The sequence below is a fragment of the Sminthopsis crassicaudata genome, chromosome 2 (assembly GCF_048593235.1).
Source record: "Sminthopsis crassicaudata isolate SCR6 chromosome 2, ASM4859323v1, whole genome shotgun sequence".
Classification (NCBI taxonomy): Eukaryota; Metazoa; Chordata; class Mammalia; order Dasyuromorphia; family Dasyuridae; genus Sminthopsis; species Sminthopsis crassicaudata.
Genome location: NC_133618.1, coordinates 129,697,587 through 129,711,867, shown reverse-complemented (window position 1 = coordinate 129,711,867; position 14,281 = coordinate 129,697,587).

Sequence of the window (14,281 nt, the reverse complement as noted above, 5' to 3'; positions counted from 1 at the left end):
CCTGGTCAGTCTTTTGTCCAATAAGGAGCTGGTGACTATCTTATGATCACTTAGGTCTTTGTGATAGCTTGTACCATTTCCTTCTGTCTAACAAAAGGAGAAGCCTGCCCAACTTGTGTGAAGATATTTCTTGCTTTACCCGACTTGTGAGCTTATTGACATACTATTTTGCTTATTTTAGCTAATGTATCATATGTAGTCAGTGGAATTATTTTGCATTTGGTATAGCTATTCTAGAATGTCTAGGATCCTGGAGGAACAAGCCATCATAACATCCATTATGTTGTTGTTGTTGTTGTTTTTAATTTTTAAATTTTTTTTATTAAAGCTTTTTATTTACAAAGCATATACATGAGTAATTTTCCAACATTCTCAATTGGAGAATGGCTTCAATTATTATAAATTTGAGTCAATTCTCTCTATATTTTAGAAATGAGGAATTCATCAGATTTTTTGGATATAAAAATGTTTTTCTAGTTTATTGCTTTCCTTTTTCCCTTTGTTCCAAATGTTCCCCTCCTTTCCCCTACCCTTTCCCCTAGCTGGCAGGTAGTCAATACATGTTAAATATGTTGAAATATATGTTAGATCTAATATATGTATACATACAAGAAAAATCAGATCAAGAAGGGAGAAAAAGAAAAACTGAGAAAGAAAAAAATGCAAGCAAATAACAGAAAGAGTGAGACTTCTATGTTGTTTTCTACACTCAATTCCCATAGTCCTCTTAGTCACTGAACAAATTGAACTGGTTTGAATCATCTCAATATCAAAGAGAGCCATGTTCATCATAATTGATTATCATATAGTCTTGTTGATGCCGTGTACAATGATCTCTTGATTCTGCTCATTTCACTTAGCTTCAGTTCTTTTAGTATCTCCAGGTTTCTCGGAAATCATCCTGCTGGTCATTCCTTATAGAACAATAATATTCCATAACATTCATATACCAGTTCAGCCAGCCATTCTCCAACTGATGGGCATCCATTCAGTTTCCAGTTTCTTGCCACTACAAAAAAAAAAAAAAAAAAAAAAAAAAAAAAGCACAAACATTTTTGTACACGTGGGTCCTTTTCCTGCCTTTAAGATCTCTTTGGGATATAAGCCCAATAGAAACACTGCTGGGTCAAAGGGTATGCACAATATGATAACTTTTTGAGCAAAGTTCCAAACTGCTCTCCAGAATGGTTGGATCCATTCACAGTTCCACCAACAATGCATCAGTGTCCCAGTTTTCCCACATCCCCTCCAACACTCATCATTATTTGTTCCTGTCATCTTAGCCAATCTGACAGGTGTGTAGTGGTATCTCAGAGTTGTCTTAATTTGCATTTCTCTGATCAATAGTGATTTAGAGCAACTTTCCATGTGGCTACAAATAGTTTAAATTTCTTCATATGAAAATTGTTCATATCCTTTGATCATTTTTCAATTAGAGAATGGCTTGAATTATTATAAATTTGAATCAATTCTCTATATATTTTAGAAATGAAGAATTTATCAGATCCTTTGGATGTAAAAATGTTTTTCTAGTTTATTGCTTCCCTTCTAATCTTGTCTGCATTAGTTTTGTTTATACAAAAACTTTTAAACTTATGATCAAAGTTATCTATTTTATGATCAGAAATGATCTCTAGTTCTTTGGTCATAAATTCCTTCCTTCTCCACAGGTCTGAGAGGTAAACTATTCTATGTTCTTCTAATTTATAACATCTCTATTGTGAGGAAGATTTAAAGTCCACTTCATTAAAATAGGGTTCATAGATACTTTAATAATTAAAGTGTCATTGGTTCAGAGTCCTGCCTTTCTTCTTTATGGTAGCTTGAATAATCCCCACAATTTAGTAACTTAAAGACATCATAAGCCATAGAAAAAAGGATTTAGAAAAGAAGGGGCTTCTAAAGAAGATGGAGTCTTATTTACATTTCACAAATGAGAAAAACCCAGAGAGACTGGATGACTTCTGGGCCTGGGACCATAATTACCTTTGGTTACTCCATCATCAGACAACACTTTTGACATCTTAGCTGCTATAACCTAGCTTTTATAACTTCAATTGTTTTACCACCACCCTCTGCCTCTGATAGAACTAGGGCTATGTTCTTATGATCCCTAAGAATTTACTCATCTTGTGGCTCCATTTGGGGTTTTCTTGGCAAAGATATAGAATGATTTACCTTTTCCTTCTCTAGTTCATTTCACAGAGAAGAAAAATGAGATACACAGAGTTAAGTAACTTGCCCACCATTGGACAGATAAGTGCCAGAATTGAACTCAGGAAAATGAATCATCCTGGGCTTAGGTCCACTGTGCCATCTTTCTGTGCACTTAGCATATCTCTTAACTTGCAGTACCTTCTCCTTCCTATTCTTTCAACTAAGGACCTATATATATATATATATATATATATATATATATATATATATATATATATATATATATATATATATATATATATATATATATATGTATGTATTGACTATTGTGTCTTATGAACCTAACCTATTGATTAGCGTCTTATGAACCTGTTGGTTAGGTTCATAAGACACAATAATCAATAACTATAGTAATTTAGTGTTTGATAAATCCAAGACTGGAATAAGAACTCCCTATTTGACAAAAATTGCTGGAAAAATTGGAAAATAGTATGCCAGAAGCTAGGTATTGACCAACATCTAATGCTTTATACCCAGATAAAATCAAAATGGATTCATGATTTAGACATAAAGGTTAATACTATAACTAAATTAGGAAAACAAGGGATAGCATATCTCATAGATCTGTGGAGAATGAAGGAATTCATGGCCAAAGAAGAACTAGAAAACATTATGAAATAAAATGAATAATTTTGATTATATTAAATAAAAAAGTTTTGTATAAACAAAACAAATGCAGCCAACATTAAAAGGGAAGCAGGGAAAAAATTTATAACCAAAGGTTCTGATAAAAGTCTCATTTTAAAAATACATAGGTAATTGACTCAAATTTATAAGAATACAAGCTATTTCCCAATTAATAAATGGTCAAAAGATATGACCAGATAATTTTCAGATGAAGAATTTAAAGCCATTTCTAGTCATATAAAAATGCTTTAAATCACTATTGAGTAGAGAAATGCAAATTAAAACAACTCAAAGTTACCACTTCACATCTCTAATATTGGTTAAGATAACAGGAAAAAATGTTGAGAAATGTTGGAGGAAATGTGGGGAAAACTGGGACACATATATTATTGGTAGATTTGTGAACTGATTCAACCATTCTGGAGAACGATTTGGAACTATGCTCAAAGGGCTATCAAAATGTGCATACATTTTGATCTAGCAATGTCTCTACTGGGTCTATATCACAAAGGACCCATATATGCAAAAATGTAGCAGCCCTTTTTCTAGTGGCAAGGAACTAGAAATTGAGTAGATGCTCATCAGTTGGGGAATGATTGAATAAATTGTGGTGTATGAATGTTATGGAATATTATTTTTGTATAAGAAATGATCAGTAGGGGGCAGCTAGGTGGCACAGTGGTGGCACAGACCTCAGAAGACCTGAGTTCAAATCTAGTCTCAGACACTTAACACTTCCTACTTATATGACCTTGGACAAGTTACTTAACCCCAATTGTCTCAGGAAAAAAAGAAATGATCAGTATAGTAGTCTGATTTCAAAAAGGCGTGGAGAGATTTATATGAACAGATGCTGAAGTTTGAGTAAAATCAAGAGAACATTGTGCACAATTAATTGTGATGGACATGGCTCTTTTCAATAATGAGGTGATTCAGGTCAATTCAATAGACTTGTGATGGAGAGAGCCATCTGCATCCTGAGAGAGGACTATAGGGACTGAATATGAATCACTACAAAATATTTTCACTTTTGTTGTTGTTGTTGTTTGCTTAATAAATATTTAATGACTGACAGTAACTGCTGCCAAGGGGCTCATACTTCTTTAACTTAATTTTTGCCTCTATCTTTTTCTGCTTGTATGTGGGTGTATTTTTGTGTGTTTGTTTTGTTGTTTTGTTGTTGTTATTGTTATTGTTGTTTTTTAACAGGGAATCATCTCTATTTCCTGGGAGAGTGGTGAAAGATTCAAAATTGAGAATGAGATAGACATTTTGGGTCAATATAGGGATTTATAGTATTTGACAATGCATATTTTTTGAGTATTTTCTTTTTTCTTTTTTTCTTTTTCAGTGGGGATGGATGGGCTAGATATAGAGAAAAATAAATTATTGAGAATTACAGAATAAAAGATACCATTGAGAAGGAGGTGAAGAAGACTCTTCACCTCTCCTTGCTGGCAAATGTGGAATGATCATGTTCTCTGCCTTGAATAAGTCTACACATTAAACTCATTTCAAAACTTGGAAGGCTTACTTTTTAAAAGGCCCTTAGTAGCCTGACTGGTTTTTGGGTATCCAATCTCAAATTCCCTTTCCTTTTAAATCAGAAAAATTTTCTTCTGACTTTATAAAAACTGTGTATGTAGATAAGTCTTTGCCCTTTATTAACATATTGCTTAGTTACCTTGGTTATCTGTCTCTTATTTCTATGATTGCATAGGAGTGGGTGGAATGGGGAGGACCAAATGCCCTCTACTTCTCTACAAATGATCTTTGATCCTATATTCTTAAATCCTTCAAAAACAAATAAAAAAAACAACAAAAAACTTCATACCTGAAGCTTTTCCTGAACTCTCAGGGTAGCAAACCCAGAATCAGCAGAAGAGTTGATTTATGTAAAGCAAATTTAACAAAAGGTCTCTTCCAGTCTCAGCAATGTAGTGACCTCTACCTGAACCTAGTTACTGAAATTCCCTTATTTGTACTTATGTGTTGTATAACATCCCAGAGCTAAACTACCAGTTAAAACCTATAGCCTCACATGCAACTGCTGAGTTGGTATCTAGGCATAAAACGCAATTTCTTATAAAAAGCTCTGGTCTGGCCCAAGTCAGGGAAACATTTTTCTTTGGAAGACTGAGTCTTCCATCTCTTCCAAGCCAAAAGTATAGGTGCTATTCAATAATTGGATACAATTCTAATTGGCCTGCAGATTTAAGCCTGCTCATTTAAAAAATCTGGACTAGTTTGTACTTTAAAAAGCTTTGTGCTACCCTCTAATTCCCTGGGTCTCACTCTATTAATACCAAAATGTGAAACACCTTATCATTATAGACCACTGCAGCTTATAACACCTGAGTTCAAGAGATCTATCAATCTCAGTCTTCCTGGTAACTAAAATTAAAATTGTTTTTTTACCATATTCAAGTCTCAGTGAAATTTTTACCCCAAAACAGAGGTCCCCTTACAGACAGAAAACTATAGAGGTATATTGATATGATTACTCTTTGCTATTACTACTTATATTTTTTGATGCTTAAGAAAAGTTTTTGCTGCTGCAATATGGCTTTTAATAGCATGGAATTCCCCCCAATTTTCTAAATTGATAAAAAAAATCTATGGTAAAAAATCTAAATGTCAATTCCTTCCCCCAAAAAAATTACCATCTATTTATTCTATTTATTTTCTAATTTACATAGACACAGGATGAGAAGTCCTTTAAGGGTAGTAACTTTTTCATTTTTGTTTTTACACTCTTATCATGCCTAGTACTTAAAAACAGAAACTTACAGAATAGGAACTTAAAAAATTAAATGTTTTCTGATTGATTGGTTGATGACTCACCAACTATGTATATATCACTGTTGAGGATGGGTGGATCAGATATAGAGAAAATACATAATTGTGAATTAAAAAACAAAACGATACCATGGAGGAAGAGGTGAGGGAGACTCTTCATATCTCCTTACTGGCAGATGTGGAATGATCATATTTCATACAGATGTTCTCTTTTGTCTGTCAAATAGAAAACATTCATTTCAAGCAAAAGTCAAAGGAGGATTATTTAAGGAAGGATAATTTAATTCTGATCTTTGTATCTCAAAATCTAGAACAAAACATAGAATATCATAGGCATTTTATAAATGCGTATTTATTGATCATTGATCTGTACTACCTCAAAATATCTTGAACAGTCTAGTAGTCAAATCTATAAAGGAAATGGGTGAAACTGAATTAATAAGGAAGCAGAATCTCAAGATAAGTGATGAGAAGATTCTGCAAATATCTGGCAGTAAACTTTCCTAGGTTAGCCTGCTACAAATGGGAGAAAGCGGGTGTGAATATAAAACTCACATAGAATGGCACACATAGCAAGCAGACAGATGTGTAGGGAACATGAACAAAATAGCACATAAGCAAAGAACAAATGGCCGGATATAGCATGTGATTGTATCAAATCCCAAGTTCACAAAAATGGCCAGGTGAAATCATTGCAAAACACGACTCAAAGGGTATCATCTAGCTAACTGATTTCTCCATTGAACTTGGATCTTCTGCTATTTTTGTCTCCTTATCATGCTGATCTTTACTGGCTTTTAACTTGCTAGATAGAAAGACCATAGTTATTTTATGATGCAAACCCCAGCCAGCCACAAATAAATAGCAGGCTAGAGAAGCTCTTAAGGCTTTTTAAGCTAGTCTTTTGAACTATTTTCTTTCTGGTTTGGTATGGTTCTCAGAGAGAGATGTGATCTGCCTTGAAGCTAGAAAATTGTTTTTACTACTATAAATTCCCTGATCCTTCAAAGCTTCTGCATGAAGCCTTACTGATTCCCCGAAGAGCCTTTCTCACTCCATCCCACCTGGCACTGTGTAATTATTTTGTATATATACACATATATGTGTACACATATTTGTATATGCAAATACACATACAGATGTAAATATAGTTATAGCTTCCAACAATGGAATGTAAATTTCTTTCAGAGAAGGACTATTTAATTCTGATCTTTGTAACTTCAAAATCTAGATAAAAATATAGGGCATCACAGGCATTTAAAATACTTGTTTATCATTTATTGATCATTATGGGTCTGTATTATTTCAAAATATCTTGAACACTCTACTTATCAAATCTATAAAGGAGGTGGGTGGAACTGAGTTAATAAGGAAGGTCTGTTTTGACTACCCACAGCTTCTTTGGATGTTATGCAAATTATCTTGGAGCAAGATTAAAAGGTCCGGACAGGAGCCAAGGGAGTTGGCCACCTTTGCTCTAATTTATTCATTCTACATGAATACCTTTGTTATAATTTACTGACAGTAACAAAATTGCTCATTTATCTAAAACTACTTGCTGATTAATGAAACAACATTATTGGTCCATCATTGTCTTTTAGTACACTTGATAAGTACATTTGTACTCTAAACATTGTCTTTGACTACCATTGTTTTTCTTCTTAGCAGAGAGATTAAATTAATTAATTTGTTGGTTGAGGTGGTTTCTGTGCATTTTGAGTCTCTTAAATTTTGAAAATTGTTTTGTAGCAGTTTTGTAGTAGTTTAAAGGGTGAGTCAATTCCCTTCCTTTTGTCCATTTTCTATTTTTCAAAGTCAAAAGAAAATTTAGAAATAATGGAATGCAGCTAATATGATTGAGCCATGTCTTCCTCTCCTATAATATATGTTTAATAAATGTTTGTTAATTAACTCAATTCCTTTGCTGAACTGCTTCTATTTCTCCATTGCAATTAGTTTATTTAGCAGTCTGCTGTGGAAACACCTGCTAATCTGGATAGAGTTATCTGTTGTGTTAAAGATAGTTCCTTTTATTTTGTTCCTTGCATTTCTGATTTATAGCTCCATTGTATTTTTAAATGAATTCTCTTTCTCAACAGAGCTCTAAGGTCAGACTTGTGTTGGTTATGCATCCTGACATATACCACATCACTGGCATGAGCTTTCTGTGGGTGAAAACAGCCATCTATCCATCACATATGTTACAATCAGATTTAATACATCTACTGATCCCTTACTAGAAGCTGTAGGTTGAGAGTAATTATCATTTTAATTGCCTTGTAAACCTTCCTCTGTGCTTGGAGAAATGGAAGTGAGAAATGATGAAAAGCCTCAAAGCAGAGTCTCATGTTATTAACCTTTAGTCACATGCTGGTTTTTCATCTTTGTTAATCAGGATTTTTAAATGTGTAGGCATTTATGTTTGATTAAGCAGTTTTCCCTTCAAATTTGGAGCAAATAATTCATCTTAGAAGAATGTAAGTTTTTTGAGGACAGGGTGACCCCAAAAGGTACCTTTTGTTTCTGTCTATGTATTCCTAACCTAGTATTATGCCTTGTCTAGATTTTTGGATGATTGGAAGGTTTTTATACTGAGAGAAATTATTATTAAATAACAAATTATTGAGGACCTTTCCCCAAATAAATCCTTTCTAGACTATCTTATCTGAGTGGCATTGTTGCCCTACCCTAATAGAATTCAAAAAAAAAAAAAAAATTAAGATGAATTCTGACACATGGTGTTCCATTCAGGCAAGGTTTGGCAGGAGGGTAAATCCTTTGTCTAGATTGCTAAAGGCTGGAGTGATTTGGAAATAAATAACATCACCAAAGTCACATCCCCTAATCCCTCACTAGAATAGGTACAGCTTTCATTACAATATTCATTTTTCTCTTACTACTTGTTCATCCAAGTTGATTGCTCACCTCAGGAACACCCATTCTTTCAAGTACATGTAAACATTGAGTTGGTTCCATGAGGATTCTTTGGTATTTGAAAGTGTTACTGACCTCTTTTGTTAATTATAAACTAGCATGATTAATTACACAGAAGCTATGTCTCTCAAACTTTTTGGATAACGTAACAGAATTCTATTAATTCAACAAATGCTTATCAAATGCCTAATTTTTAAAGGCAAGAAGGAGGTGCTACCAGGTATAAGAAAAAAAAAAAATTAATGACTTATCTGTTTCCAAGAAACTTAAATTTTATAGGGCCAAGGGAAATATATATTCTGATAATATAATACAAGGTAGAGATTTCTACAAAATATCCCAAGGAAATTTGAAGGAGGGAGCACATTCAACATGGGGAATCATGGAAAGCTGATACTCATACTACTCATTTTGATACTCATACTACTAAGGTGGAAATACATGCTAAGCATGGTGGATCACCCATAGGAGTGAAATGACTAAGGGGAATGCTGTGTTACATTTCCTAGACAACTATCAGTCTAGTTAGCATGGAAGTCATATAAATGAAGGATATAGATAATTTATGGATCGTCTTCCTTAACAGAGTTAGCCTGATAGTACAAAGGCTAGAGATCTGGACCTGGTATCAGGAAGATAGTTCATTTGTGTCCTTAGACACTTATAAGTCTGAGATTTCTTTATCTAAAAACAAAGATAATGGGGCAGCTAGGTGGTGCAGTGGATAGAGCACCAGCCCTGAATTCAGGAGGACCCGAGTTCAAATGTGGTCTCAGACACTTAACACTTCCTAGCTGTGTGACTCTGGGCAAGTCACTTAACCCCAGCCTAAAAAACAAAAACAAAAACAAAAAAACCCCCCAAAAACAAAGATAATAACAGCCCCTCCCTTCCGGGATTGTTGGGAGGATAAAATGAGAATATACCTAAAAGAACTTGGCAAATTTTAAATTCTATATACATGTACATATACATATACATTTTATCATTAGTTGTTATCATTATCAACAGACTAAGGAATGTATATGTAAATAATAATAGGATGCCACATTCTACTTTAATTAACTTATTGAATAGGTATTAATTCAAGGTGTGATTAAGTATTCCAGCTGGGTAAAATAGAATAGTAAATAAGACTTGATCCCTGTTTTCAAAGTGTTTAATATCTAGTGGGGTTGGGTAGGGGGATGATGTTATATATTTTGAAAATGTGAAAGGACTGGATCTATAATTTCATTAATATAGGAAACTCTCAGGAGAAATTCTCTAGAAGTCCAAAGTTACTACTTTTTCTCTACTAAAAGAATTAGTTGCTCAGACCATTGAGAGCTTAAATAATTTGCCCAGGGTAATTCCTTCAGTATGTCCCAAGGGCTAGACATAAACTCAAGTTTTGCTGGCTTTGAAGTCAGTTATTTACCCACTCTGCCTTTCTGCCTCTGTAAATAAAGATAGTAAAGGAATGAATATAATAAATGATAAAGAATTAACGTTTCCATTAAAATATATAAGGACAGAAAGTATAAGAAATCTTCTATGCCAGAGATAGTATGTTCTTCTAATACTTTGTGTTCTGCATGTGCTTAATGATATTTTCTTTTCCATTTCATTTATTACTGCACTTATCTTCATTATTAGATTTTTAACCTTTTTGAAGGCAAATATAATATTTAATATATATGTAGATATAGATATAGATATAGATTTGTATCTTTCCCAGCACCTAAAATGCATATGAAGTAAAATTTTCAAATTTAGGTAATATTTAATCAAATTTAATATTAGGAAAGCTCATTAAGTGTTCAGAGAATAGAAACTTGAGTATAAAAGACATAATAGAGATCATCATAAGATATGACTGAACAATTGTTTGGATAATAATTATAAAGATATGTCCTTGAAAGATTTTAGACTCTGTTAGGTAAAAATCAAATGTTTCTGAACAATAGTAGTAATATGGAATAATTTTATCAATACTATGTGTTAAGGAGATTAATCTGAAAGAGATCTTTATAGATAGTCTAACTTCCCCAAACTTTAGCCTTCTTATCTTCCTTTACCTCTATCTTCATTCCATCTTAACTGTCCATAGGGGTGGTCATTTCTTATATCTCACTATCACCCATATATAGTTCACTATGAACTTGAATTCTGAAATTCACCAAATTAATCACAATCTAATAAAAAAAATTCCCTTTATGATTATCCTCCTAAACCTAAGATTTTTGTCACCACTTTTACCCCTCCCTATTGTCTCTCTCTATCCATTTCTTTCTCTAGCTTCACATTCCTTTCATAGTCTTGAGCTTATGGTTAATCAGTTCAAACATCTTGTCCTCCATTCTTAAATCCCATATTTCTTTATATTGCTGTTCATGCTATTCCCAGTCATTCTCAACCTAAATAAGCATTACCATTTAACTTCTCTTCTAGTGTTGAAGATTACCATCTGAGGAAATGATTTAAACATGTGTCTAGATCTACTACAAATTAATATTCTTTGAACTCAACACAGTTTTTACTGGCACAGAGCATTTAAAAAAAAAATTCCGTAAAGAACCAATGTTTTATTTGAATTCCAGTACCTGGGAAAATAAAGAGAAAAATTTTCATCAACAATCCTATGAATTGTTCCTCGCACCAACAAAATATTGAAATATGAGTATTAAGGTTCCTTTTATTTTAAGGGCTCTCTGCTGTTACAAGTATTCAGATTTTCAAGGAATAAAATTAAGACTTTTTTTATTTAACCTGAAAAAGGACAGAAAACTTTCATATCTAAGTCTATGGATGGTCAAGAAAATGTTCCTCCTAACCAAGTGGGAATTATACAATTCTTTAAACTTATAATTGAAAGACTTTTATTTTTAGGGATTCAGAATCAGAAACTGAATACTTCTATCATGTATAATACATCTTCTTTGTATGTGACCTCCTCTGACATTTTGGAATAAAGTACTAGAAAGATTAAGGCACTTTTGAACTGACCAGGAATGCAGTGTCAATACAGTTGCTAAAACAAGACACCTCAGCAATAATCTTGTATCTTATTTCTTTTGTATTCTCTCATATTAACCTAGAACCTCTTCCTCCGAGTAATAGAAAAGTCCATTTACTTTTATTTGTTTTCACATTTATTTATTCTCCATAAAATGTTGATTACAGGCCTTCATTGCAACTGGTTGAACTTTATAGAAATAGAGGCTAGAAATTAGCAATTGAGAAGAGAAACCTAAAAAAAAACAATGAAGATAGATTGAACAATGAAATATTTTACTACAGGTGGAGACTCAGAAAAAAAAAAGTTCCAATTGATTTTCTTTCTCTAGGTTGGAAGTTTTATTTAAAATGCATCTAGATTAGTGTTTCTCAAAGAACACCACCTAGGGGGTCCTTAAGAACCTTTCAGTGAATGCATTTAATTAAAACAATTTTCATAATAATACCTTTGTTAAGTTGTTTTTCAGTCATGTCTGACTCTTTGTGACTCCATTTGGGGTTTTCATGGCAGAGATACTGGAGTGGTTTGCCCTTTCCTTCTTCAATTCAATTTTACAAGTGGAGAGCTTGTGCAAACAGAGTTAAGTAACTTGCCCAGAGTCACATAGCTAATAGGTGTCTGAGGCAGTATTTGAATTCAGGAAGATGAGTTCTTGTTTCAAGAACTACTTTATCAACTTTATTACTTAGCAGTCCTAATAATATTAAGATCTTTTCATTTCTAATGTGGTAACTATCATAAATGTAACCAATATAAATAAAAAATATTTGGGGGTATTCTCAATAATTTTTAAGAGCTAAAGATGTTCAAAAATCAAAATGTTTGAGAACCTGACAAACAATTGCTCAGAAGTAGATTAGGGAGTACAGATCAGAATGACTGAACTTCCCTCCATTACAAGATATTGTAATTATAATGGCATTACACTACATAGAAATTTTTAAAAGAGCTAAATTCATAGAGCAAGTATCATTCAATTCCATTTTAGTGGAGGAAAATAAGGGGTATAAGCAAAAAACATTTGTTCAAGATCCTGTCTTATTATGCAGAAGCAGGGTTTAAGCCAATGTTTCTTGGTTTCAATCAATCAATTACATAGGGAGCTTTTATTAAGCACCTACTATGTGCTGATTCTAAGGATGATAGAAACAAAAATAGTGCCTGTCCTTCAGGAACTTACATTTTGTTAGAAAAATGGGCATGTTACAGAAAGCTGTATGTACAGAATTTTTCCCAAAATAAAGACTCAATAATTTGAGGAATAAGCATTTGCAGATGAAGGATAAGGAAGAACCTCCTATAGGAGATGACATTTGAAGCCCAACTATTTTTCTTCTACACTAGCTCTAAAGTTCTGTATCACCAAAAAATTGTTGGTTCTTTGAAACCACAAGATTGTCTTCTAAAACTTCCTTGAAAGGCATGTTGGAAACTTCATTGAAAATTTGTGTTACTCATTTTTTTAGACCTGCATGGACATCATTAATATAAAATGCTACCAAATTTTCTGGGAAGTACTCTTTAAATGCATCTTATAAAAAAGAAAATGTCTTCATTGTAATATCTTCTACTTGTAAGCTGAAATGGGTGACTATACTAGGGGCTGCTCCATTTTTATTGGGCAATAATCTGACTCCAATAGTCAAACTTGATAGTGGGGCTAACAGTAGAACCATTTATCCTAAAGAGGCTATCTGAGAACAGCAGATAAAAGCCCATCCTAACTCCAGAAAGGATTTTTGTCAGTATTCTATATCACCTTCCTTCAAGTTCCAATTGGGGAGAAGAGAAGCTGTACAAAAGATTCATATCAATCTCCCTCACCTGGATGGAAACACCACTACAAAAGTGCTTAGATTTCATAGAATATTAAGTTGCATACACTATTTCACAAGGAAGTACTGGAGGGCTAGGAGTGGAATATAGATCTATAATTTGGGATGGAAAATGTCATCTGCATCCAGAGAGAGAAGTACAAAGACTGAATGTGGAATGAAGCATAGTATTTTCACATTTTTTTTTTTGTTGTGTCTCCCCCGCCTTGATTTTTTTTTTAACAACATGACAAATATAGATACATGTTTAAAAGAATTGCAAGCATTTATCCTATAAGAGATTGCTTACTGTCTTGGGAATGAAGGGAAGGAAAGGAAGGAAGCAGAAAAATTTACAATACAAAAATCTTAGAAAAATAAAGGTTGAGAAATATCTTCACATGCATTTAGAAAAACAAAATACTATTAAGAAAAATTAAATTAATTTAAAAATTTTAAAAAGAATAGTTTCATAAAGATTTACCTTGTATTTAGTATGAACTCACTGAAATTAGTTGAATTGAGTGCTCATCTTTTTATTTTCTAATTATTTTGGTTGGGGGTAGGTGGCATAATGGAATATTTTAGAAAAAGTTAGATCCAGATTTACAGATGTTAAACTTTTAATCCATGGGATGCAAAACTTGGCAGAATCAGATTAAAATATAATTGAAAAATGTTTAGCACAATAAATAAAAACACAATGCAACTTAGATAACATTAATTTGTCATCTGCTAAGTCAATATGCGGCCTGCAGGGATCCATTTCTACTGAATTTGATATCACTGATCTAGAAAACCTGGATTTAAGTCCATCCCCAAGTCACTGAAACTCATGAAGTGTCAGTTTTCTCATCCATTACTTTCAGCTTTGATAACTTAAGTTCTC